General features: G+C 37.6%; 1 pseudogene; it reads left to right on the top strand.

Annotated features, from left to right (window-relative positions):
* The first annotated feature begins 11,295 nt into the window (after nt 1-11,295).
* Nucleotides 11,296-11,895, top strand: LOC148553321 (uncharacterized; annotated as a pseudogene).
* The last annotated feature ends 10,911 nt before the right edge of the window (nt 11,896-22,806 follow it).

The following is a 22,806-nucleotide window of genomic DNA, read 5'->3' as shown; positions in this document are numbered from 1 at the left end:
GTGTATTTTATTAATCTCGGGGACATAAGTAGTGCAATTGGAAAGTTGGAGATCAAATCGGTGCATTTCGTGAATCTCAAGGACTATTTTTGGGTTTAACTCAATTTTCATAATCTCTTTAAAGTCCTATTTTGTCTTTCATCTCTGCCTCCTTAATATGTTCTTACCACTCCCTAAGTATTTTATGAAGGAAAATTTGTCTTTTAATAATTATTTTATTATTTTTCATAAAATAATATTTTTAATAATATTTTATTCCAAAACTTTCAAAAATTATATTTTAACCCCCAACTTTTTGGTACTTTTACTTTGATCCCCTTAACTTTTGATATTCATACTTTAATCCATTAAAGTTTTGATATTTATACTTTCCACCCCAAAATAATCAAAGCATTAGGGTTTGGTGTTCTTTATCATACTCAAAGTGTTCTTCTTGTTCTTCATAAATTCATCAAATTCTTTCTTGAATTCTAGCTATTTTTTTTTATTTTTACGGTAAACGATTTTTACCATAATTCAAATTAAGTTTCCAGCCACCAAAGCCCCATGATTTTAACTTGATTTCATCATTAATTTGAGGGTGGAATCAAGCTAGGGTTTTGGTTTTTTCTGTAGCCATGCAATTGAAACCTCAAGCTTGATTTTCATCAATTTTCCAACAAGAATCGAACATAGAAACATTCAAATTCAAGCACAAGCAAACCATACAGTAATCACACAACTCAAATACAATTAATCAATATTAATTTCACCAAACCCTCCCTCTCTTTGAAGCTCCAAATATCGGCTACTCATCCAAGTGTTCCTAGCTTACTTTTCCTCATAAATCCAATCAAACGCAACTTTAAAACCTCAAACCCCAAATTGAACGTACCCTTGGCATCATGTTAGGATAGAATTCCTCACCTCAAACTTGCTAGAAATTGAAGTTTCTTGGCTCATAAGTCAAGCTAAGTAAATGATCTATGGAAGAACATCAAGAACACACAAGTTTAACAAGGTTTACTTGTAACCAAATTGAAGAAGGAGGGAGAACAACTATCTCACCTGATTTTGATCCGAGAAAGGTCACATGGTTTTAAAGAGGAAGAAGAGAAGATCACTTTCGTCAGTTCATAATTTTGATTTGAGTTTGAGTTTCGGAGAAATCATGATTTGAAATTCAAGGTGTTACAAGTTTTCTCTCTTCTCTTTCTCCCTTATTTTCAGCCAAAGAAGAAGGAAATGAGAAGCTTGGAGTATCTTGGGGGTGGGGGAGAACCGTGATTGGTTGGATAGGGAGGTTGATCAAAAAATATCTCAGGTGGGTAATTACTAAAACTAGATGAATTATAACACAAATAACAACACTTCTAGAGATTAATATTTGAGCTACTAGTATAGATGACACAAATAACATAATAAGCATGATAATAGAAGGTATATGATAAAGCATTAGCATTGCTAAAGTCATTAGAGAGTTCGGCCATTAACTTGACACCAGAAGACTGTGAGTATGGTTAAACGTATCTCCTATTTTTAACTAAAGCAAATCAAATAATATTATATTATTATTCAAGCAACTCTAATATTAATATAATAATAATATGATATTGTTATTTGTCTTTTCTCATGAATTTTGTTCGGCTTGTCAAACTAAAACTTACTACGAAACCAAAATCTAAAATTTCTAACCGACGCGGCTAAAAAACTAGGTTCTTTGCAACTGTGTCGTCAAGCTTAACTCAATAGAGGTGCTTTCTTAGAGAAGACATAATGATGATGTAGATTGAGGTGCTTGTTGATACAACAGAGGTGCTTGGAGGGGCTTCCTCCATTGAACTTTTGAAAAATTTCGTTTCTTCAAAAAAAGTCTCGTTTCTCCAGAAACTAGGTTGTTACACTTCCCATGGTGCATGTGTGCTCCCGTTGTATCTTCATATCTAAAAACAACCTTTCTTGGGAATCATGCTGGCCCAGATAAACCAATTGCACCCATAACCATATGTCTTGCATTTTGCATAGAATGTGTATGGCTCAGATGCATACATAGTCTAATCGACTCCTCTAGAGATTCTGATAAGAAATTAACTTGGGTTTAATAAATTTAAGTATTAAAATCCCAATGGTAAGGGGACAAGAAAAGAATGGAACCAAGAAGAGGAATTTATTGGCATAAAGAGACACAACGGAAACATAAAAAGATAGATCAATGAAGTTTTTTCTACTAGACCTCTAAGAAACCTATTCTTTGCAACCTAGGTCACCGGAAGGGGCTCCCTACTAGACCTTCAAAGAATTTGTCCTTGACAACCTAGATCAAAGGGATAAAAACTGAAAGAAACCACCACGTAGATCACCTTAGTGTTGGATCCTTCAATCTGCTTCATACAACAAGAAAAGCAAATTACTCACCTCACTTAATCACACAATAAAAATGTGCTAAAAGCAACGGAAAATTTATTCATCAAAAGTTCTGTAAATGGTCTCACCAAAGAAGTTTAAATAGGGCCTTAACAAACTAAAAAAGATAAGATAAGATCTTGAAATTTAAATCATATTTTATCTTTAATGTAGATCAGATTGGATTTAAATTTTAAATTTCAAAAATAGTACTACTAAGCAAATTAGAACTAACAAATCTTCTAACAAACTCTAACCACAAAACAAACTAAAACAAAGGCCTACATTTTCGAAATTTAATGATAAATTATGCTTCCCACTGAATTTGAAAAGCATTATTGGGCGTCTTGCTGTCCTGACTTAGCCCAATGGGCCTTGCCCATTCTTCCTTGGTTAGAACCTGATGTATGATAAACTCCATTTTTAGGGTTTATCTTGTATCGAATTTGAGAGGTTTATCAATATTCTTTCGCACTTATTCATACAAAATGCATGGTTTTGTGTCTCCTTTCTAATTTTCCTTCATAGTTGAAAACATGCTTCTTTGGCCTCAATTATGCCACATTTTAATCCTCTTCATTTACCATTCGATGCCGTGATTTATTTGTTAAGTGATTTCAGAGATTATAGGGCAAGAATGGCCTATAAGAGAGGAAGGAAGCATGCATAAGTGGAAGGAGCATGAAAATTGGATCTTTGGAGCATTAGCATCGACGCGCACGCGTGGCCTACATGCATGCATGGATGTGTGTGATAAACCCCAATTGTAGGGTTTATCTTGTGTTGAATTTAGAGCATTTTGATAACCTTTCCTCACATTTATTCAATAAAATAGCATGATTTTGTGATTGTCTCCTTATTTGTGCTTAGATGTGATAACATGCTTTTTAGACCCTTAATTTGATGATTTTTATCTTCCTTTGATTCCACTAGATGCCTTGATGTGTTTGTTAGTGATTTCAGATTGGAAAGGGCTAGGAAAGGATCAAAGGAGTGAAAGGAAAGCATACAAAGTGGAGAAATCATGAAAAACCAATGATTTGGAAAATGGCATGGATGCACGCGCACACTATGCGCTCCCGCATGGATTGTGAAAAGCTCCCTGGACGGGTACGCGTGTTGTGCGTGTACGCGCCGAAGGCCGCACGTGATTCTTTTAGTCAAACTCGTGCCTGGTGATTTTGGAGGGTTTCTGGTCCCATTTGGAGCAGAGTTTTTGGCGGGAAAAGATAAAAGAAACCAAGGATTGAAGGGGAGGGCATCACTTCACATCATACACACACATTAGAATTAGGATTAGTTAGTTCTAGAGAGAGAAGCTCTCTCTTCTCTCTATAATTAGGATTAGGTTTAGGTTAATCTCTCCTCTTAGATCTAGGTTTTAATCTTTGCTTTCATCTACTTCTACCTTTCAATTCTATGTTTCTATATCTTGTTCTTTCATTCTCTTGTTGTAATTTCTTCTATTTTATTTCTATACTTTGTTGTGGATCTACTTTTGCTCCTTTATTCTCTTTTAATGCAATTTTAGGTAATTCATGTCTATTATGTTTTCTTTGATTGTTGTTGTTAATTCTTTGTATCTAATTGTTGTTAGAATTCAATCTTGTTGTCAATTTACTATGCTTTCCTTTTGTGCCTCCCAAGTGTTTGATGAAATGCTTGGTTGGATTTTAGAGTAGAATTTTATGTTCTTGGCTTGGGAAGGTAACTTAGGAACTCTTGAGTTACTAATGTCCAAGTGATTGATAGTTGATAGCCATTAACTCTAATTCTCACTAATTCAATTATTGGAGAGCTAGGACTTATGGACTGGGATTGGTATAGCTCACTTGACTTTCCTTTACTATTAGTTAAGGGATGACTTAGTGGGATTGATCCTTGCAACTATCATGTTGTGGTTAGTGATAAGGATAGAGATCCATGACCACCAAGCTATGGTTATTTTGTAATTCTTAGTCAGGAGATCAATAATAAGAGTGATTATATTTATAAAGAGTAAAAAGCATAAATTAAATAGTACTTGTATGCAGTAAAGAAGAACAGATTGAGGTTTTAGAGATGCTCTACCTTCTGAATATCTTCTTTCCTACTGTCTTCTTCTTCACGCACGCAGGTCTCCTTCCATGCAAGCTGTATGTTGGTGGATCACCATTGTCAATGGCTACCATCCATCCTTTCTGTGAAAATAGTCCAAATGCGTTGTCACCGCACGGCTAATCATCTGTCGGTTCTCACTCATGTTGGAATATAATTCGTTGATTCTTTTGCGTCTATCACTACGCCCAACACTCGTGAGTTTGAAGCTCGTCACAGTCATCCCTTCCCTGATCCTACTCGAAATACCACAGACAAGGTTTAGACTTTTCGGATCTCAGGAATGGCTGCCAATAATTCTAGCCTATACCACGAAGACTCTGATCATGAACCAAGATGCTAAGAGATACACACTCAATCTAAGGTAGCATGGAAGTGGTAGTCAGGCACGCGTTCATAGGTTGAGAATGATGATGAGTGTCAAAGATCATCACATTCATCATGGTTAAGTACGAGTGAATATCTTAGAATAGAAACAAGCGTGTTTGAATAGAAAACAGAAGTAATTGCATTAATTCATCGAGACACAGCAGAGCTCCTCACCCCCAATCACGGAGTTTAGAGACTCATGCCGTAGAGATACAATGTAAAACATGAAAATGTCATAAGGTACAAAATAAATCGCTAAAAGTTGTTTAAATACTAAACTAGTAACCTAGGTTTACAGAAAATGAGTAAACTACCATAGATAATGCAGAAATCCACTTCCGGGGCCCACTTGGTGTGTGCTGGGGCTGAGACATGAGCTTTACACGTGTCTAGGCTGTTTCCGGAGTTAAACACCTGGTTGTAACCTGTTTTGGGCATTTAACTCCAACTTGTAACCTATTTCTGGCGTTTAATGCCAGAATAGGGCAGAGAACTGGCGTTGAACGCCAGTTTGCGTCATCTAAACTCGGGCAAAGTATGGACTATTATATATTTCTGGAAAGCCCTGGATGTCTACTTTCCAACGCAATTGAGAGCGTGCCATTTGGACTTATGTAGCTCCAGAAAATCCACTTTGAGTGTAGGGAGGTCAGAATCCAACAGCATCTGCAGTCCTTTTTCAGCCTCTGAATAAGATTTTTGCTCAGGTCCCTCAATTTCAGCCAGAAAATACCTGAAATCACAAAAAAATACACAAACTCATAGTAAAGTCCAGAAATGTGATTTTTATTTAAAAACAAATCAAATCATACTAAAAACTATGTAAAAACAATGCCAAAAAGTGTATAAATTATCCGCTCATCACCAAACCTTACCAAGATCTTTTTGTCATTTGATTTCCTTTATCATTTACTTTCCTTGTTTCCTAATCAAAACCCCAAAATATACATGTCCATGACCAATAACAAGAACACTACCCTGCAATTCCATTGAGAGACGACTCGAGGTTTAAATACCTCGATTTATAAATATAGGGTTTTGTACTTGTGACAAAAAATCTTTTGTATGAAAGGATTATTGTTTGGTTTAAAAACTATACTTACAACGAGAATTCATTTGTGAATTCTGAACCATCAATTTTCCATTCACCAGCGTGTTGCTGGGATTGGCGCGCAAAAGCTGGCGCATTCCCGTGGCTACGCAAGAACTCTATGCTCACGTACGCATGCATTACGCGTAGGCGTGGATCGCTAAAGCCAAGGGATGCGTATGCGTGGCCTACGTGTACACGTGATGCTCGGAACGTGACATTTTAAGTGAAATCGTGGCTGGCGATTTCACAGGAGCTGTAGGATCTTAGATTTGGATCTTGTTACTTTGATTTCTATTAATGCATTGAGGAATTTCATGTTCATTATTGTTAATTGCTTGATTGTTATTAGTTGTTTATAGTAGATAACTTTGATTTGAATTTTCTTCTCAATTTCACAATGTCTTTCAATTTTGTTCACCAAGTGTTTGATGAATTGTAAATTATAGTTATGGAGTAGACTTTTCATTCTTGGCTTGGGGGTTGGGTAATTGGAGACACTTGAATTGTCAATGTCCTTTGTTGATTCATAATTGGAAATTGCTAATTGAGTTGCATGCGACTAAAGCTAGTCCTTCCTTAGGATTTGACTAGGACTTCTGGACTCAAATTGATTATCTCCACTTGACTTTCCTTTATAGTTAGAGGTTGACTAAGTGGAGCAAAAACGAATTATGGTCACATTTGATGGAGACTATGATGATAGGACTTCCAATTCTCACCCCCTAGCCAAGGCTTTTACATTGATTTATTATCATTCACCTTTATGAGCTTGATTTCTCGGTTCCTTGTTCCAAATGCTAATTACTGATTGTTTCAATTCATGTCCATTTACTTTTCTTGTACCCAACTCCAAAACACCAAGAGAACTCCTAACCAATGATATGCACCTTAGAGCAACTCCTAGGGAGAACGACTCGGGATCCTACTCCCGGTTATTGATTTGAATTATGGTGACACATTTTCTAACTTTGACATGAGGATTCCGTGTTGGTTTAGACTATACTCACGACGGGATTTTATTGGTAAATTCTATACCGACACAAAATTCTTGCATCAAATTTTGGTGCCGTTGCTAGGGAGTTGCACATGAGTGCCATGTTATTGGTTAGTGTAAATATGTTGATATGTGCATACTTGCATTTTCCTTGATTGTTTATTAGTTCAATTGTTAGTTAGGATTAGTCTTTGTTTAGTTCATTTTATTGTTATGAGCTTTATACTTCCTTCATTGAATGACGTGTTCTTTACCGGATCCGAGCTTAGCTACATTTGACCCTGAGATTGAAAGAACTTTGCTTCACATTAGGCAAGCTCAGAGACGGTTGGCCTTTGGAGGTGGTAAAAGAGTTTTTACCAATTCACCAACCATATCCGAGGTTGATTCCGAATCATTATTTGAAGAAGGCACTATTTACTCTTCTATCGATACTACTAATAGCTCTTCCATTGATCTAGGTACTAATGAGGGAAAAATGATTTCACACAAACTCACCGGCAAGTGTACCAGATCGCATCAAGTAGTAATAACTCACAAGAGTGAGGTCGATCTCACAGTGATTGATAGATTGAGCAACTTTAGTTAGGTGATGAATTTAGTTAAGAGAATAGTTGATGATTTGAGCAAAACTTGATTAACAGAAGTAAAATTGCAAGAAACAAAAGGGAGAAGTTAAATTGACAAAATCTTAAAGTGCAGAAGAAGTAAATTGTAGAAACTTAAATTGCAAGAAAGTAAAAGAGCTGAAACTTAAATTGCAAGAAATGTAAATAACTAAAACTTAAAGTGCAAGGTATTGAAATTTGCTGAATCTAAATTGACAAGAAACTTAAATTGCATTAAGAATAAAGGGATTTGGGTATTGGGATTCAAATTTAACTAGAAAATAGAAGTGCAGTGGATTAAAGAAGTACGAGATGAAGAGAAATTGCAGAAGAACTAAAACAGAAATGAAAAATTGCAGAAGAATCAAAACAGCAAGAAAGCTTAACTCAGTTATGAAATCCTAAAAGAGAAATTTGACAATTGCAGGAGAGTAACAAGAACAGCAAGCAAATCTAGATCTCAATTACTCTTTTGACCAAAAAGTAAAGAAGAAATTACAGCAGAAATAAAATGAAAATAGAGAAGAAAGTTCGGATCCAATTTCCAATTCTTAGAACTATAAAAAGGAAAAGTAAAAGATGATTCTCAGATGAAGAATTTCAGTGGAGTCCTTCAATCTGAGTTGATAACCCAAAACAGAAAATAGAAGTTGCAGAAGAAATAACAAACAGAAAGAAAACTTAGATCTGATCCCAATTCCCCCAAATTCTAAAATGAAAATTACAAGAGAAAAAGAAAAGTAAAAGAAAAGTGTGTTGTAAAAAGTTCTTCTCCAATCAAAATTACTCCTATTTATACAATTTCTATTTTTAGTCACCAAAACTTGGAGTGGGCTTTTTGATTTGGATTTGGCCTTGAATAAGTGGGTCAAGGGTGGCTTGGTTCTCTTTCCAGTAGAACGCTTAGTTCACTGAATGAGCGCTACGTTCATTCTCTTGGTGTGTGTAACAACCCCGGTTTTCGAGTACGCGAGATCTTTTCTGAAAGTACGGAGAACTCCGGAAGATTAGTAAGGGGAAAACCTTTGATATATCATCAAGTATCTCAATTCTCATTGTCATTATGTTATCTTTAAGCTAGAACCTCTTCCGAGGCAAGCTCGATAACGCGGTCATGAAGAACCTAGTTTTTGAACCGTATCGGTTAGGAGTTTTGATTCGATTTTTCGTAAATAGTCTCAGTTTGACAAACCGGACCCGATTTATGAGAGAAGAGAGATAATAGGATGATGTTATCATTATATTAGTATTAGAAGCTTCTTGAATGATATTATAAGGTTACCTGATCAGTTTCAGTTAAAAACAGAAAATCGGTTTAACCGGGTTCACAGTTTACTGGTGCAGCTTAGCACCAGCACTCTCTGATGACTTTAGCAATGCTAAGGCCTCATTATACATGTCTTATTCTCATAATAAATATGTTACTAGTGTCATTTATGCTAGTAGCTCAGAAAATAATTTTTAGAGATGTTTTTGCAAGTGTTCCGATACATCTAGTTTTAGTAGTTATACACCTGAGATATTTTAATATTATTTTAATCCACCTCCAAGCCAACCAATCACAACTCACCCTACACCCCCAAAATCCCCAAGGCTGGCTCATTTTCACTTTGTGGCCAAAAATAGGTAGAGAGAAAAAGAGAGAAAAGTTCTTAGTTCCAAATCTTCAAAGCTTGATTTCTGCTGAACTAAAACTCAAATCAAAATTCCAATCCGACCAAAATGATCCTCTCTTCTTACTCTACATGATCATATGACTTATCAAGGCTGAAATCAAGGTGAGTTGGCTGCACCATCTCTCTTTTGATTCGGTTTCAAGGAAACATGCTTAAATATGTGTTTTCTTGATGTTCTTCCTTAGGAATCATGCCTAACTTGACTTGAGGGCCAAGAAATGTGACTTTCCAGCAAGTCTAAGGTTAGAAATCACCTCCTAATGTGCTGAGGGATATTTGGTTAGTTCAGGATTTTTGGATTTAAAGTTGTTCTTGATGTGATTTAGGAGGAAAAAGTGCTAAAGGACCACCTGAAAGTCTACCTGAATTAGGAGCAGCAAAACCAGGTAGGGTGTCACGAAATTAATCTTGATTATTTGTGTTTGAGTTGTGTGAATGTTGTATAAATTGTCTGTGCTAAAAATTGGTTGCATATATGATTGATTCTTGGTGAAAATTTGGTGAAATTTTGATGAAATTTGATGAAATTCAAGCTTTAAAGTTCATGTTCTTGGGGCAGCTGGAAAAACGAAACCCTAGGCTTAAATTGGGGTTCAATTTGTGTTGAAATCATGTAGAAAAGATGGGGTTTTAGTGGCTGCTAATTTATTATGAATTATGATAAAAATCGGTTGTTGAAAAGACTGAAAAACGGGTAAAAACAGAGAAAGAATCTGAAGAATTTATGAAGAACATGAAGAACACTTTGAGTGTGATGAAGAACAAGCTTTAGATCCTTAAAAGGGCAAGGAAGTAAAAATTTTGGTGTTTAAGGGGTTATTTAGTAATTTCTGAAATTTAGGGTGGTTAAAGTAGAAATATTAAAAGTTACGGGTGGTAAAAAGTGAATTTTAAAGGTTAAAAGTAAAAGGTAAGTTAATTTTTGAAAATTAATGATAAGATAATAAATAATAATAAAATATTAAATAATAATATTTAATTAAAAATAATATTTTAATAAAATAATAAAATAATGCGGAAAAGACAGTTTTCTGTAAAAGCTTTAGAAAGACAACTTTAAGTGCAGAATCTCATAATTACCTTCATAAAACACTTAGGGAGTGGTAAAAACATTTTAGTGAGGCAAAGATAAAGGAAAGATAAAAAGATAAAGAAAAGATAAAGATCGAAGAAAAAGTCTGTAAAGTTTTAATGACAAAAAAACAGACAGAGACTAGTGAACGAACTAGGGCAACTTAGTTAGTACTTGAGTTGCGACTAGGGTTAGGTATTATATGAAAAGTTAAACTGTTTCAGTATAGACTTAATGAACCTATACTTGGGACATGCTAACTATTCATACCGAAATTTACATATGCTTTAAATACAGAAGTTAAACAGAGAAATCAGAACAGGGTAAAGAGACTAAGAGCAGAAGGCTTATTGAAAAGTTATTTGTTGCTTGAGGCAACCCAAGAGATATTATATATATATATATATATATATATTTGTTGCTTAATGCAACCCAAGAGATATTATTTATTTGTTTGTTGCTTAATGCAACCCAAGAGATGTTTGTTTATTTATCTGTTGCCCTGAGGCAACCCAAGAGTAATTTTCCGTTCCCAAGAGTATATATTTCCTGTGAGTAGAAAGCAAAGGCTATCTCAATAGAGCTGCTAATAATTGTATGCGCATTTATTTGAACGGAAAATTGTATCCGGGAAATCGTGAACTCGTGACCAGATAAATGTCGGGAATGCAGGTGCTAACCGACACATGAGCTCATGGCCTGCGCTAGGGCTAGACATGCATCATTCTTGTCTGCGCATTATTCTTTGTTGCATTCCTACTTGTGTGTGATCTATTTCTTTATGTTTGTTTGCTCGAGTGTTATGTCTATGCTTTATCTTCTTGTATTCTTCTGCTTGTGTTCTGTTCTTTGTTTTTCTATCTATTTTTAACTTCTGTTTACTACATTACTGTGTTCTATTATCCATCTGCTAATCGAAAACGAATAAATGAATGTAACTAACAACCCCGACCCTACTAAGAACTCCCCAGTTCTTACCCCTTCTCTCCCTTCCTCCCCCTCAGATGGAGACGGGCATGATCTTCTATGAGTTCGAGGACCCTTACGTCTACGAGGATCCGGTACATCACAGTTACTTCATCATGGGATTGGAGCCTCATATTAGATGATATACATTACCTAATCGAGCTTTTCAACATCCTCTGTCTAGCCCGTATTTTGACCCTGATGCTCCTTACGACTTTCCTTTATCCTGGTTACATCCTGACGCACCTGTACATCCTTTTCCTGATGATCCTGAGCACCCGGTACTAGCTCAACCTTTGAATGAGGTGGAACCTGAGCCTATCGTTCCTGATGAGCCCGAGTTAGCTGGTGACTACGTACCTGTGATACCACCAGAGTGGGACTTTCCCCCTGAGCCGATCCCTGACTTTCCACAGCCTGATGAGCCAGCACTACCGGACGATGGGGTAACCCCTATATACGCGAACGGGCCTGTGCTTGCGAATGGTTTTGTACATAGTGACAGCAGTGCTTCTGGTGGATCTGAGGGTATAGCTATAGCTGCGGACGATGAGGAGGAGGAGGATCCTGAGATAGAGATAGAGCAGGATGAGGAGATAGACGAGCCTCACGGCGATTCTCCGAACGGCCACGTGTAGATATAGCTTGACTGCGGAAGGGGCATTCTTTTGATGACACTCTAGTCTGACATTATCTGTTAGTTAGTCTCTCACTTGTGTTAGTACACCCGAGAGCTAGGAGCTATATAGTGGTTAGGCTAGCCTAGGCGCCAGTTTAGTGGCTTTTTGTATGGGCCAGGCCCTGGGAGTGTCGTGTATATATTAGCTACCTAGGATGACGAGGATGTAAACTGACTTGATCTTGTGTAAACGCTACATGTTTTGTTATAGTGTACATGATGTATATTATCAGCTGTGTTTCTATGTTTATTTATGCTTCCTTTCTACTTCTCTCATTGTATGCCTGTTTATTTTGCCTTGTTATTCGCAATGATATAATAAAAAAAAAGTTACTCGTAAAATTGGCAACGTTCTAACAAGGCACAGGCTCATATATTAAATAATAGATAATAGTTAGGAAGGACAAGTTAGTAACATTTAGCTTCTTGTATGACCATGGCATACTGGGAGTTGGGTCGTTACAGTGTGCATCCCTCGTGCGCCATTTTTCTTCATTAGTGCTCCCCTAATGAACGCTACGCTCACTTATTGAGCACTGGCTCTTTGGTTCGTGCCTTCCTTGGTGCGCAAAATTTCTTCCTTAGCGCTCCCTTATTAAGCGCTATGCTCACTTATTGAGCGTTGCACCTTGCGGATGGCACAAGCTTGCCTCCCAAGCTCAAAACCCACGAAAAAGGTGAAAAAGTGAGTGCCACGCTCACTTTAGAAGTTAACGCTGGCCTTGTTTGCTATTAAGCATGGCGCTTCCTTTTTGAATGTAACGCTTTACTGTTTGCTTCCCCTTTCTCTTCATTTCTTCACCTACAAGAAACCAAACAAACAATCAAAGTCTCACCAAAATTATAAGGTCTTTGCATCATTCATAAAATCAATTAATTCTAGCATAAACCTTATGATTTTGTGTAAAATAAATGATGTTTGATTGATTCAAAATGATCATGAAATTTCACTCCAATCACTTACTTATTGTGCAAGAAAGTGCATAAAACCTAATGAAACAAGTGAAAAAATGCTTGTAAAACTAGCATAAGCTGACTTGTCATCACAACACCAAACTTAAACCTTGCTTGTCCCCAATCAAGTACTAAACATGAGAAGAAATGAGATAAAACAGAGAAGCATGTATGTCCTTATTTAGCAGGTAATCAAATTTGGTTCATGCGGTTTTATGCAGATAGAATGCAGCTCAATTATTCTTAGCTGTCAACTATGAAATGTCTCTTTCAGGATTCACTAGAGTTGCTGCTATAATCCCTTGTTCTTTTATTGATCCCTGTTAGCTTTTTCCTTATTTCTTTTGCTTAGAAACTTATTTTTCAATGATAGCTCAGTGTCAAGTGTTGCAGCAGCCTTTTGGCTCAATTTTTCTCAACACCTCTTCACTACAGGCACTTAGCTCACAATTCTCCTTAGGAACATTGATGCCCAGCACCTCTTTGGGTTACTAAATGCTTTGTAACTAGGTAGCTCTTGATAATGGACTTTTGGTTGGTATTCCCGTATTAGTTAATCCAAGTTACCAAGTTTTAAAAGACTCCTCAGAACCTAATTGTCCAAGCATATTCTAGTACAAAAAGCACCACAGGCATATGTCCTAAGGTCCAAGCTATTGGTGTCTAGCCTTATTATTTGTTTCTTTAATTTTTGCTGCCAATCCTTGGCTTTTCTTTTCTTTTTCTTTCTTACTTTTCTTTATTTTCCAGGGATGTTCATTAATTGGAGGTTTTATAACAGCCATTTAGTTTACACTACAAGAGATATTCTATTATGCTACTTTTATTATTGAGCTTATCATCTAATCAGGAAATTACCACCATAATTATTTACTATAATTCCTACTACGTTGGATAATCACTTTCTATTTCAAACATTTTCTCTTATTGATGCAAAAGGGAACAAGACAGAATTTAATGCAGATTAGTGATAACAAGCATAATACAGATCCTAATAAGAAATCTACTGAAGATATGAAAGTGCAGAATATAAAATATTTGGAGGCATATCATGTTTCAGATATGCACCATCCTTATTTAATTAAAACTATAAAAGGGACTCCACCAGCTCTAGTTGTTGTGCTCTTTTCCTCTGCTGGATTCTCCTTTCTTCTTTGACTCCTTCTTCCACTTCTTGTTTGTTTCTTGGGGTTCCTCAATAGGGCATCTATGATCCCAAATATTGTCTACCTGATCCCAGAGCCCAGCATCCTTCAATCCTTGTTGCAAGTGTGCTGCATTTTTCTTGGCTTTTGCTCTCTGATGATCTACCAATTCTTGGCATTGAACATATGGCTTGATCTCTCGGTTCAATATTGGCATGCCACAGACTACATAGTCTAACTTTGCTTGAGTTTCTATATCATACTCCATCCTGTCCAAGTTCCTATGCTCTCCAATTGTATGATATATATTCTTCCATTGGTAAATATTTTGGATGTACTCTCCTTGCTTGGCTTATTGTAGGTACAATCTATTAAATGATTCTTGATAGTGTGCCGATTGTTCCCTTTGACAATCAAGAGTTCTTGCTTGAAACTCTCTCTGTTGATCCAACATCTTGAGCTGGAAGTTTTCTTGTTGTTCCATCATCTTCATCTGCCAATTCTCCTGTTGCTCTTGGGCTTTCAAGTACTATTCTTGTTGCTTCAAGTATTGCTCCTGTTGTTGCTCCTGTGCTCTCATATATTGTTGAGATATTTCTTCAATGGCTCTTTGCATTTGGATTAAGTTCATTGCTCCTGTGCTCTCCTCCTGGGTTTCAGTGATACCATCCATTTTTTGCTTGGTGATTCCTCTGCCTCCCTTTACCCGATCTGTATCTGCATGCTCAAAGAGTACCCGTGCTCTATTGCAGAGCCTCAGAATGGTACTTGGGTGACCAAGTCTGCTTGATTTGCCCGTATCCTCAGCCATCTCTTGAATGCTATCTGCTATGATAAATCCCGTTTTTAGGGTTTATCATGTATAGATTTTGAGGGTTTTATCAATGATCTTTCACACTTATTCACATAAAAATGCATGATATGGTGTTCCCTTCCCAACTTTGCTTCATAGATGAAAACATGCTTCTTTTGCATTAAAATTGATATATCGTAATCCTCCACTATTACCATTCGATGCCGTCATCCGTTTGTTAAGTGGTTTCAAAAGTCATAGGGCAAAAATGGCTAAGAGAGATGAGGGAAGCATGCATAAATGGAAGGAGCATGGAAAAATTATAGTTTTGGAACTTGGGCATGGGTGCGCACACGCACCGTACGTGTACCCGTGAATGTGCACCCTCAGAGCCGGCGCAATAGAGCCGAAACGAGAAGCCGGCACGTTTATATGGCTGAGTCAGAAATACTTGGACGCGCGCGCGCAATACATGCTTGCGCGTGGATCGCAAAAAGCCCCAGGGACGCGTACACGTGCTGTGGGCGTACACGCCGATGGCCGCACATGATTTTTTAAGAAGAAAATGTGACCAGCGATTTTAGGCAGTTGGAGGCCCTGTTTTGGTGCAGAGTTCTGGCGGGAAGAGCATAAGAAGACCAAAGATTAGGAGGATTAGGGGGATTAGACATTTTTGGGAGATATTTTGGGTAGTTAGTTACATTTTCATTTTAGAGAGAGAAACTCTAACTTCTCTCTAGGATTTTACTCTCTCCATTCTAATTCTCCTTTGATTTCTTGGTGAGATCCATTGCTAATTCACTTTTACTTTGATACAAGTTGTAGATCTACTCTTCTTCTACTCTTAATTAGTGCTCTTTTGATTCATTCACTTCGATCTAGATTTGTGACCTTGTTACTTTGAATTTTGATTAATGAATTGAGGAATTTTATTCAATTGCTTGATTGTTGATGATTGCTTGAATTAGATAGCTTTAATTCAATTCTTTTCTCTCAATTTCATCATGTTTTCTATGATTGCCCACCAATTGTTTGTGAAAATGACAACCCTAGCTTTGGAGTAAATTTCTCTTACTTGGCTTAGGTGTTGAGTTATTGGAGACACTTGAGTAGTGGATATCAATTGTTGATTAGGAATTGAGAATTGCTAATTGACTTGGAGTGCACTAAAGCTAGACTTCCCTAGGGTTAGACTATGACTTGTGACTCAAGTTACTTACTTTCACTTAAATTTTCTCCATTATTAGGGGGTTAACTAAGTGAAGTAATAATCAATTCTTATCACAATTGAAGGAAACTACAATGATGGAACTTCCAATACTCACCCTTGGCCAAGGCCTTTATCTTAATCAATTGTTGTTTACCTTTGTTAGCTTGAATTCTTGCACCAACTCTAAAAACCACAAAAGACTTCCTAATCAATAATATGCATTCTAAGGCAATTCCTAGGGAGGATGACCTGGAACTAATACTCTCGATCACAGATTTTAGAATTGTTTGATGCGATATTTGCATGTCGGTTAGACTATACTCACGATTGGATTCATTGCTAATTTTTATACTGGCATAAGAATTTTGATCATCAAAATGGCGCCGTTGTCGGGGATTTGCCTATGTGTGCCATTCTATTGGTTAGTGTGAATATGTTAATATGTGGATACTTGCATTTCTCTCTTGATTGTTTGTTTGTTTGATTGTTAGTTAGGATTAATGTTTGCTTAAGTACCACCTGATGTCACGAGCTTCTTATCTCCTTCATTGTATGACACGTTCACTACTGAATCCAAGCTTAGCCCCATTTGATTCCAATAATTGAAAGAACCTTGCTTTATATTAGGCAAGCTCGGAGGCGGTTAGCCTTTGAGGAAGGTGAAAAGGTTTTTACCAATTCACCAACCATATCCGAGGTGGATTCCGAATCGTCATTCAAAGAAGGCACCAATTACTCTTCCATTGATACTACTAATAGTTCTTCTTTTGATCTAGGTGTTGACAATATGGCCGCTCCAAGGAGAGTTACTCTCAAGGAAGCGAGTGCACCGGACTTCGTTCTCCAACCTCTTCATGTGCTTCATCCCAACTTGAATGCAAACTTTGAACTCAAGACCGCTCTCATCAATCTTCTACCAAAGTTTCATAGACTTCCCACACAAGATCCAATTGGACAACTTAAGGACTTTCATGGTGTATGTTCGACCACTAGGTTAGAAGGATCCGATGAAGTGGCCATATGGTTGTTTGCCTTCCCATTCTCTCTTCAGGGAAGAGCCAAGGAGTGGTTTTATACCTTACCTAGTGATATTGTCTCCGATTGAGACTTTCTTAGAAGAAAATTCCTAGATAAATTCATGCCCGTAGAAATGACGAAAAAACTAAGGAAGGTGATCTCATGTATTGTACAAGGCGAGATGGAAACTCTATATAAGTGTTGGGAGCGGTTTTGCATACTTCTTAACTCATGTCCAAACCACATGATTGGCACTCAAGTATTGCTTAGCTATGTGTGCCAAGGCATGAGAGAGCAAGATAAGAATCTATTGGATGCCTCAAGCAATGGTTCTTTGTCAAAGTATAGGACAGCGGAGGAGGCATGGCAACTCATTACCGACTTGGCTGAGTCCACTCAACATGCTAGACGGAGAATCAACCGCCCAAAGGCCATGAATGAAGTCTCTTCTAGTCGTGAGACTGCCACCCTTACCAAGACATTGTGTGAGATGACAAGTCTTCTAAAGCAACTCCAAGTGAATCAATAACAACCTCCACCATCTCCTCAACACCAACAAAGCCAATAATTTGTCCCCCAAAAAGTATGCGGTATTTGCTCATGCTACTCCCACTACACAGATGAATGTCCAAGTCTCCAAGAAGATAATACTCTAGCGGCTACCCATAATTTCTACGATCGCCCCTTCTATGATCGCCCTAATCAAAGATACCATTCACAAGGGAGCAATTTCAACCAAGGGTACCCCCAACAAGGAGGCAATTATAACCAAGGGAGTAATAACTCTAATCAAGGTTGGAGGGATAGCTCCAACCAAGGTTGGCGGGATAATTATCAACAAGGAGGTAAGGATAATAGAGGCAACCAAAGATGGAACACCAACAATCCACAAAATCGATACTCACAAAACCCACCACCTCAACAACCAAACCAAGGAAGGAACTACTAAACCTACATATCACCTCATAGACAACCACCTCAACCCAACCAATCACAAGCACCACAAATCACATATCCTTCCCCTTCTTCAAATTAAGATAAGACACTGCGGTCCATACTCCAAGGGCAAAAAGAACTCCAAAATAAACTTAACTCAAGTCTCAATAGCCTTACTTCCACCCTCCAAGCCCTCATTGCTCGTATGGAGCCACCTTCTACTTCCACACCTCAAGCTCCAAACTCTAGTGCCATACCTTCTCAACGCCATAACCTCGAGGTCCGGACTCAATTGAAAGAGAGAAGCTCAAAGGCACCTAGCCTAATGATAGTTACTCAAGAGGAGGAGGTGGTGGAGGTAGAAGAAATAGAAGGAGAGGAGGAAGCACATGCGATAGTTGAAGATGAAGACCCTCAACCAAGGAGTGAAGTCCCTAGAAAGGAGCAAGTCTTGGAGGAAGTGGCTCAACCAATTCCATTTCCTATATTGGCAAGAAAGACTAAGAAGCGTGTAGAACTTGACCCAAAAATGGTGGAGATGTTCAAGAAAGTGGAGGTAACTATCCCTCTCTTTGATGCTATACATCAAGTCCCTAAATATGTGAAGTTTCTTAAGGACTTGTGTATGAACAAAGATAGAATCCACGAGTTAGAAACTATTCCATTGGGGAGTTCTATTTCGGCTTTGATGGGAGCCATCTCGAAAAAGTGTGTTGATCCGGGCCCTTGCTTAGTCTCTTGTATCATTGATGGAGTCCAATTCATTGATTGTATGTGTGACCTTGGTGCATGCGTTAGTATTATGCCTCTTTCCACTTATCATATATTGAAGTTCCCACCATTGAAGCGGTCGGCAGCTAGGTTTGTCATGGCGGACAAGAGCATAATAACTGTGACGGGTATTACGGAAGATGTGTTGGTCAACATAAATGGTTTGGTATTTCCAATTGACTTTCATATCCTTGAGATGCCACCAAGTGAATTCGAAAGGACATCATCTATCCTACTTGGGAGGCTGTTTTTGAGGACCTCTAGATTCAAGTTGGATGCCTATTCGGGAACCTACTCATTCGAGATAGATGGGAGAGTCGTAAGTTTTAGCTTAGAAAAAGCAATGAAGCACCCACCGGAGAACCATTCCATATTTCGGTGTGACTTAATTGACAACATTGTGGCCGAAGTGCATTATGCAAAGCTAGATGAAAAACATATGATTGAAGAAAACAGTGAAGACCCAAGTGAAGAAGTTCAAGTGTCGAGACAAGAGCAAAAACTAGAATTGAAGCCACTACCGCCCCACCTAAAGTACTCATACCTTGATGAAGCCCACAGGTTCCCGGTGATTGTAGCAAGGGAACTAAATCCTCAATAAGAAGAGAAGTTGCTATGTGTTTTGAGGAAGAACAAAAGGGCAATAGGGTGGAGCTTGGCGGATCTAGTGGGGATAAGCCCCCAAGTGTGTGAGCACCGGATCTTCTTAGAAGAAGGAGCTAGGCCCATTCGACAACCTCAAAGACGATTGAATCCTACCATTTTAGAGATTGTCAAGAAGGAGGTAACCCGGTTACTAGAGGCGGACATCATTTAACCCATTTCAGATAGTGAATGGGTAAGTCCCGTTCAAGTTGTGCCAAACAAGTCCGGGGTGACCACCATCAAGAATGAAAGCGGGGAGCTCAAAGCTACACGGGTGCAAAACTCTTGGAGGGTATGTATCGATTACCGGCGTTTGAACACGGCCACTAGAAAGAATCATTTTCCACTTCCGTATATCGATCAAATGCTCGATCGATTATCCGGTAAATCTCAATATTGCTTTTTAGATGGCTATTCGGGGTACTTCCAAATACACATTGCTCTAGAGGACCAAGAAAAAACAACATTTACTTGCCCCTTTGGAACTTATGCCTATAAGCGTATGCCATTCGGCTTATGTAATGCACCGGCAACTTTCCAAATTGAAGGAAACTAAGTGAAGCAATAATCAATTCTTATCACAATTGAAGGAAACTACAATGATGGAACTTCCAATACTCACCCTTGGCCAAGGCCTTTATCTTAATCAATTATTGTTTACCTTTGTTAGCTTGAATTCTTGCACCAACTCTCAAAACCACAAAAGACTTCCTAATCAATAATGTGCATTCTAAGGCAATTCTTAGGGAGGACGACCCGGGACTAATACTCTCGGTCACAGATTTTAGAATTGTTTGATGCGATATTTGCATGTCGGTTAGACTATACTCCCGATTGGATTCATTGCAAATATCTATACCGGCATAAGAATTTCGATCATCACTCCCCTAAGTATGCAATATGTCAGAATTGCTCTCTTTATTGTGACTTCAGATGTATTTCCAGTTGCGAGTATGGACCTTCTCACTATCTCATACCACCCTTTGGCCTCAGGTATGAGATCAATTCTCTTCAAGCGGCTTGGAGCCCCCTCTGAGTCCCTTTCCCAGTCTTTGCCTTCAAAGCATAAACCGTGTAATATCTCATCAGAATCACTCTCACCTGTCATTCTTTCATCAAAGCTGGGTTCTCCATATGATATCACTCTTATCTGTAAGACTCTCATGATGGATGGTGGGCTAAAATCTACCTCAACCCCCCTAACATAACTCTTGTAAGGAGGGCTGGTCTTGCTTGACCTCACAGCATTTGCATAGAACTCCCTTATTATGGTTGCACTTATGTTTGTGAGAGGTTCTCATAGAAGTTCCCATCTCTTCTCTACGGTTATTCTTCTCATGATGGGGTATTCTCCATCTTTCAATCTGAAACCCATCTCTGGAATGACCTCTTCTGATTCCATTAGACTGTGATATCTTGATTCATGAAATTGAGACTTAAATCTCTTGGTATCATAGGTTGGTGGTTCGGCTTCAGCTGGTTCCTTTCCTTTCCTTCTTCTGGAACTTGATAAAGCCATGAATTAGGAAGGAAGGAAGGGAGAAGAAAGGATGAACTTCGGTTAAGGCACAGTTTAGGATGGAGGGGAGAAGAAGTTAGGTATTGTGTGATGTCTTTGGGTAGAATAAAAATGATGTAAATGTTTTGGAGGACTTTTATGAAGAAAGCAATGGTATATGGCTTAAGAAGTGTTACTGCCAATTTATAGAAGGGACATGAACTATTGAAACAGAACAATGGGTTGGAGGATTCAGTTAAGTTGCAATTAAGGGTGAGGATTGAGCATGCCTTTATTAAAGCTTCATGAAATGAACGGTTTGCATATAGAGATGGATGAAGACAAGGATCACTCCTTTATTGGGCATGTGGTTCAGCCTCCTAGGTATTGAACTATGCAGATTTTGTTTTGTTTCCACGAGAACACTATTCCCTAAGCACATGTGACTCACTTTTCCCCCTTGTGACAACTGTACATGATGCGGTTTTATCCTTTCCTCTAAATCTTCTTCATACCTATCCAAGTAAATCAAGGCAATGGTAAGCCAAAGATTGAATTTGGTACGGTGGTGTTTATCAAGTTACAAGTAATAAAGAAAAACAAAATTTGCTATATGTTCCTTATTTATGAAAAACCAACTATGCCCCTTAAGAATTTAACAAAATTTTGGTGAACACCAAGCTTGTTTACTACTAAGTGATTCATGTGAAACCTAATGAATGTCTATCATAATTAGTATATTCATTATAAGGAACATTTTATTTTCTACCTTAATGCAATAAACTCATAAAATGATGCAATATATGGTTTATCTATTTATGAATTTGAGCATTTGAGCAAAAGTGATTTTCTTGAAATTCATAGCATATGTAGACACCAAAATTAATGTTTGGCTATTGATGAGAGGACTTTTGACGGTCTAGAATTTCACAAATGAAAATCTGGTTGAAAGTATAGTTTCTAAACCAACAATAATCCTTTCATACAAAAATTTGTTTGTCACTAGTACAAACCCCTAAATTTATAAATCGAAGTATTAGAACCTCGGGTCGTTCTCCCTAGGAATTGCAATAAAGTGTCCTTGTTATTGGTTATGAAGTATCTTTGGGGGTTTTTGAGGTAGGAGACAAGTAGTGTAAAATGCAATGAAAATAAACTAACAACTATGAAAAGCTCTTGGCAAGGTTATGAGAATTGGAAGTTCTATCCTTATTATCCTCCTCAATTGTGATGAGAATTGTCCATTGCTACCACTTAGTTAACCTCTAACTATGGAGGAAAGTCAAGTGGATGAATCAACTTGATTCCACAAGTCCTAGCCAACTCTCAAGGGAAAGACTAGCTTTAGTGGTATCCAAATCAATTAGCAACTTCTAACTGTCAATCAACAAAGGAATTAGATAATTTAAGAGTCACTAATTACTCTACCAAAGCCAAGAGGAACAAATTCAACACTAAAATCCAACCAAGCATTTCATCAAACACTTGGAAGGCATAAAAAGAAGCATAGTAAATTGATAACAAAATAGAATCTAACAACAATAGGACGTAAGAAATCAACAACAACAATCAAAGGAAACACAATTATTATGAATTACCTCATATTGAATTAAATGAAAATGGAAGGAACAAGAGTAGATCTACGACAAAATATAGAAGCAACATAAAGGAAATTACAACATAAGAATAGAGGAATCATGAATGTAACAACATAGAATTGAGAGGTAGAAGAAGAAGAAAGCATGAATTAAAACCTAGATCTAGATTATTGAACTAAACCTAATCCTAATTCTAATCCTAGAGAAAAGTGAGAGCTTCTCTCTCTAAAACTAACTTTCCCTCCAAAATAAACTAAACTAAACTAATGTGTGTAAGTATGTTAATTCCCCTTCAATCCTTGG

Source organism: Arachis ipaensis, chromosome B7 (genome assembly GCF_059453495.1).
Source record: "Arachis ipaensis isolate K30076 ecotype BB chromosome B7, ASM5945349v1, whole genome shotgun sequence".
Classification (NCBI taxonomy): Eukaryota; Viridiplantae; Streptophyta; class Magnoliopsida; order Fabales; family Fabaceae; genus Arachis; species Arachis ipaensis.
This window is presented reverse-complemented; position numbering and strand designations above follow the sequence as displayed.